Source organism: Molossus molossus, unplaced genomic scaffold (genome assembly GCF_014108415.1).
Source record: "Molossus molossus isolate mMolMol1 unplaced genomic scaffold, mMolMol1.p scaffold_m16_p_15, whole genome shotgun sequence".
NCBI lineage: Eukaryota > Metazoa > Chordata > Mammalia > Chiroptera > Molossidae > Molossus > Molossus molossus.
Genome location: NW_023425350.1, coordinates 46,176,424 through 46,182,423, shown reverse-complemented (window position 1 = coordinate 46,182,423; position 6,000 = coordinate 46,176,424). Strand labels below are relative to the sequence as shown.

The window sequence follows — 6,000 nt, the reverse complement described above, 5'->3', positions numbered from 1 at the left end:
TCTTCGCGTGCAGGGCTATGAGAGGAGGTGCAGAGGAACCGCGCGGGGTACCTCCCGCTCCCGGGGGCCGCCGGCCGCGCCAGCGCCGCAGCCCCTCTCCCGAGGCGGCGAGCGCTCCCCCCGGCCCGGGCCGCGGCCCTCCCGCCCCGGCGGTGCCGCGCGGTGGATTGTGGGCTGGGGGCTGCGGCGGCCAGGCGGCGGCCTCCGGCGCTGTCTCCCCCGACCTAGCCGGGCCGAGGCGGGTCGGCGGGGCGAGGGGAAGCAGTGAGCAGGGAGTAGACGCGCTAAGGGCAGTGGTCGCGGCGCGGCGGCGGCTCCTCTGGAGGCTGGGGATGTGGAAGAGGCGGTGGCAGCAGCGGCGGAGGCGGCGCTGCGGACCCGGGGGAAACTGCTGGCTGACAGGACACCCGGGAGAGACGTGAGGGAGCCGCCGCTGCCGCCTCTCACCCCCGAGCGGAGTTGGGCTCAAGAGGGCGGCCCTGTGCTCCCCGGGCTGACGGGCCAGCCGGCGCGGGGCGGCGGCGGGCAGCCGGGCTCGGGCCCGGGCGGGCTGCGGGCGGCGGCGGCCGCGGAGCAGCAGTCTCGGCGCGACGTGGAGGGCTGGAGGCGGCGGCGATGCACTAGGCCTCGCTCTGGGGCGGCTGCCCGAGACCCGGAGGTAGGTCGTCGGGCCCCGCTCGGCCCCCGGCGCTTCGCGGCCCACCCTCCACCCGACCGCCCCTGTGGACAGAGGGACCCAGACCCCACCCCCTCTGTCTCCTCCCCGGCTCCAGGCCGGCAGAGTTTCGGTCCTAACTGCCCCGCGCTGCAGCTCCATTCTCCTCTCGGCCACCTCCTCTTTCTTTCACTCCCCGTCCCGGATCTGCCGGCAGCCGTGCTCGCCAGCTCCCGCCGGGGCCTCACGCGTCCTCGCCCTCTCCCGATCCCGGCTCTGGAACTTCACCACTCGCCTTACGTGCTGCCCCCAAACTTTCATTTTACAGCCGGGCCCTTAGCCCCCTTTTTGATGCTACGGGAATTATTTAAATTTAAAATATCATCTTCCTTCCTGGGGAAGGCTAACCCAAAGGATAATTCGTTGTTTTGCAGTTTGACTATTTAGCTCGCAGTATTTTGTTCAATAATTAATGTTCTTCGGTACTGCTTCTTGCCATCTCTGCTTTGATACAAAGGCAGGCCTCCCCTCGTTGGCAAGGGAACTTTTGACTGCCCATTATAAATGACCACTTGGTCTGTCCATATGCTGAGTTCAGGATGGTATATTTAGAATTTTGGCCGAGGCGGGTTGCATTTTTTAAATATTCCCCTTTAACCAGCTTTAATTTTTGGTCTTTATTGAGGCTCTCCTTACTTGAGAAGAATTAAAATGTTTGGAGTGTTTTTGTTTTTAATTGGCCCTGTTTTTGATTTGTCAAACCCCAGGGCAATCTTAATAATAAATGCTTACAAGGCAAGTGATATTATGATAGTATACTGAGAAGTGTGTTTTTGTGAAAATTGCAGATTTTTATGGACATTCAGGTTGACTTTGATAAATCTATGGAGCGTTTTAATTGGAAAAGTACTTTGAGAGCCTTAATCGTTTCTGAGCATTTATGATAGATCAGAGAGAATGATAGGATTTGTTTCACTGTATTTATATTGTAGTTTGATTTCCTAGCAATAGGTATTTACTTGATGGTTCATAGTGATCATCACTGCTCATGATAGGTTTGGGTAATGATTATCAATATGTGCAAATTTTGATAGTTGTGGTTTTGAGGATTAGATGTTTGCAATTTAATGTGATTTGGCTATTTTTAAATTATGCTCTGGTAACTTCAGAACTACTACATTACCAGGATGGACATTATAGTCTGAGGATCACTTTTAAAAGAAATGAAAACATTTTAATGGTTTTCTTTATAAAGAATGTATCACAACAAAAACTATAAAAACTGTTTATGTTTTGTTCTTGTTGTTGACCATATTCATGTATTTTGTTCTTGTAGAGGTATTGTTACAGTAGCATTTAGCTTTCTGAAATGTTTTTCATTGCTTCCAAATCATCCAAAATTTACTAGGAAAAGATGCTTAAATTTGCATATATTTGTTTTCTAGAAAAGTAAACATTTATTTTTGGATAAGTATTATGTTTTTAATAATTTCAGAATTAAAATAAAATCTGATAACTCATGAAATGGCAAAATTTGCAGAATTTCTTCTTAATCACAATTTCCTGCCAATAACAGTTGATAAACTAATTTTTCCTGCTTTTAGCTTTTTACAAACAACTTTATTGAGTAAAATTAAAGTGTAAAATCCAGTGATGTTTAGTATATTTACAAAGTTGTACAACCATTACCATAATTCTAGAACATTTTCATCACCCCAAAAAGAAAACTTCTCATCATTAGGAGTTACTCTGCATCCGACCCCCCCCCACACACACACACCAGACCTAGGCAACCGCTGATCTACTTTTCACCTCAGTATTTCACTCTGTAGTTCATTTGTAAAAATGGTTATCAGCTCTTAGCTTGAAAAGTTTTTGTTTTAAAATCAATTTACATGTTTAAAATATTTTGTTTGTGTCAGAATAAGCAACTGGTCACTGGTATTAAGCGATGTTTTAAACAATGGACACTTTGGTTGTATTCAACATAGATTAATATAACGTGTGGAGAAAGAAAAAAGTTAGCATGATTGGTTCCAGTGATATTAAGAGGTGGTCTGGTCAGCTAGGAGTCAAGAAGTAAAAGCTGAAAGAATATTTTTGTCAATAAGTAAAAGCTGAGAGTAGTAAGATACTAAGGTAGGAAAAGACCTTAAAGGTTATCAGCTTATCCCCTGCTTGCTTCACAAATAGATGGCAGGAACTAGATGAGGAAATCTGGAAAGTAGAAACTTGAATCTTCAGGATGCATGATCCAAGAACCACAATGTGGCCATGAAGGGCAAGAAATGGGGATTTGTAAGTTAGAATTGTTTAGGTTTCTTATATATGTATGCATGTATGTATGTGCTATATTTGACATTTTACTAGCAGAGGAGGAAGAGAACTGGAAATTTCCCCAATAAGGGAGGACTAATGTATACATATAGATTAGATTCATTTTACAAAATCCTCTAAAAATAGTTTAATCCAGAGAGGATGGCATATATATTATTTGGGTATCTTCGTGAACTATTACCATCTTATTTTTTAAAATTAAATTTAAAAAAATTAATTTTCAAAAATTGTAATTAACAGGGCTGGTTGGAGACCTCCTTTTTCAAAGACCCAGGGCCCTAACATCTAAATCAGTGGTTCTCAAGCAGGAGTGATTTTGCCTCCAAGGGACATTTGGCAGTGTCTAAAAACATTTTTCATTATTACAACCAAAGGTGGGGTGCTTTTGGCACCTAGCCAAGAAATGTTGATAAACATCCTGCAGTGAACAGGACCTATTCTACCTTACCCACCCAACATAGAATTATCTGACCCAAAATGTTAATGGTGTTGTTCTAAGCCTATGGTTTGCATGATTCTGCTAAGGGCCTGAGCTATTGGGAAAATACTCTTAATGGACACTGATTGGTGGATCAGATTAACCCCTTGAGTTCTCTAGCAACTTTCTTTGTAGGGGGAGGCAGTTGTGAGAAAAGTAAAAGGAAATCTATTTGTGACTCAATACAGATATTCTATTATTTTTTGTTGCTGTTAATCCTCACCCTCAGATATTTTTCCATTGATTTTTAGATAGAGTAGAAGGGAGGGAGGGTGAGAGAGAGAAACATCAATGTGAGAGTGACACATTGATTGTCTGTCTCCAACATGGTTAGGGTTGGGATTGAACCTGCAACCCTTGGATCCATGGGATGATGCTCTAACTGCTGAGCCAAACTGGCCAGGGCTCAATGCAGATATTCTTTAGTCTGTTTTGTTGTGTTTAAAGCTGAAGAAAAATATTTTTTCCATTCATTTATTTATTTGAATGTATTGGGGTGACATTGTTTAATAAAAGTGTATAGATTTCAGGTGTACAGTTCTGTAATACATCATCTGTATATTGTATTGTGTGTTCACCACTCCCAAGTCAAGTCTCCTTCTATCACCATCTATCCTCCCCTTACCCTCTTCTTCCCACTGAAGAAAAAATTATTTTCCCTGAAAATGGCAGCCTTATTTTACTGCAGATTTGAGCTACTATTTTGTTTTGAATTGCTGGTTACTGGTGCATAGGTTTTTTGAAATTGGAAACAGCCATAATATAATAGTAGATTGTTTATCTAGATTTTTTCTTTTTTAATTATGGTAGCATCAGTTGCCAAAGAAAAGAGAAGTAGGCTAAGTTTCTTAACTAACTAATTGTGTATTAATTAATGCCCACAATTTTTCAGAGCTTATACATATGCATCTCATTTTTTTTTCTTCTTTTTCTTATAGGCCCCAGTTTTGAATCTTTAATTTGTTTTTATCAGTTCAATTTGGTGGTGAAAGAAGAAAAGATTGACAATGGGGATCACTTTTGCTGTTTATCTGCTCTATGACCTTAGATAAATTATTCAGTCTTTCTGAGCCTCAATTTTCTCATCCATAAAATAGGAATAGTGATAATCCCTATATTATAAGGGTATTGTGAGAAATGAATGAGGTAATGTGTGTGAAGGTCCTATGTCAATTATAAAATATTGTTGTGTAAGAGTTGGTTACTATACCTGAAACTATTGTTGTTTTAATTGAGGTCTTAATTATATCTCAATTAAAAAAAAAGAGTTACTTGTTCAGAAGAATCAAATTAGAAAGGGAGAGAGTGCCAAAGGTAGGAATATAGATAGCAAGGCAGAGAACCATGACTGTCGATAGCCTCTCTAGGGAGAAGAGAGAAATTCTAAATACATATTGATAACAGACTAGCAAAAAAGCTAGTATTACCACAGGTACAAGCTCTTTAATATAGGGATAAACTGACTTCCTTTTCCTTTAGTAGCACCTGAGAGTATCATTATTATAGAACAGTATAAAATTGATTATTATAATGTGAAATTAAGTTATCAAGAAAGGTTACCTTGTTTTCCAGATTATTTGAAAAGTCGTGAAAATATATGGTTTCAGAATTTAATTTTGCAGAAGTTACTTATTTGTACAAAAAGTTCTAGCTTTTTTTTTTAGAGTAAGCTACAGATCAGTTATCTGGGTTAATTTCCTTGTTGGGAATAATTCTGTCTTCATTTACTATTTATGACTTCCTTTATATTTGAAGGAGTTTTCTACCACTTGTAAGTGCTCTTCAAATATGAAGATTTACCTGAACAAATAAGGGTTCTAACCCTACCCTCTATTTATAAATTTTTCTAGATTTGCTTCTTTTTCTACTATTTTTCAACATCTTTTTACACAAAAAGAGATACTTCAATTTTTTGACATGTCCAGTAGTCCATAGTTTGTTCTGTAAGTTTATTTATTTATTTATTTTTATCCTCACCTGCGAACATTTTTCTATATTTTGTTCAGATAGAGTGGGAGGGAGAGAGAGAGAGAGAAACATTGATGTGAAAGGGACACATCGAGTGGTTGCCACCCACACGACTCAACCAGGACCCAGGACAAACTGCAACTGAGGTACGTGCCCTTAGCAGGAACCGAACCCGGGTCTCTCCGGACTACAGGCCGACGCTCTAACCGCTGAGCCAAACTGGCCAGGGCTGTTCTGTAGAGTTTAAAGTTAAATGAACCAAAATACATGAAATGAATGGAGGAAAATGTTATCTCTTACAATTTTGTTAACTGGTCAATTTTTACAATCATACAAAAGTAAGACTGCAGGTAAACAGAACTGGAGCTATTCAGTGAGATTTTTCTCGGGTAGCAGGAGGGTAGAATAGTTAGAAACAATATTCAGAATAAGTCATGTGGTGAACTTGCCCTGGCCAGTGTGGCTCAGTTGGTTGGAATGTCTTCTGTCCTGTGCACCGGAAGGTTGTGGGTTCGATTCTTGGTCAGAGCACATACCTATGTTGCGGGTTTGATCCCTGGAC

At 41.4% G+C, this 6,000-nt stretch overlaps 1 protein-coding gene across 4 annotated transcripts in view; it reads left to right on the top strand.

Moving 5' to 3' along the window:
- The first annotated feature begins 523 nt into the window (after nucleotides 1-523).
- Nucleotides 524-6,000, top strand: part of VPS54 (VPS54 subunit of GARP complex) — a 104,712-nt gene continuing 99,235 nt past the window's right edge. For 2 of the 4 annotated variants that reach the window (XM_036262680.1, XM_036262673.1), the window contains exon 1: nucleotides 4,418-4,616. The gene's annotated coding sequence lies outside the window, so the exon portion shown is untranslated. Of the gene's footprint in view, nucleotides 659-4,417; nucleotides 4,617-6,000 lie in introns of those variants that run through there. The other 2 variants (XM_036262682.1, XM_036262681.1) reach the window with 2 other exon arrangements.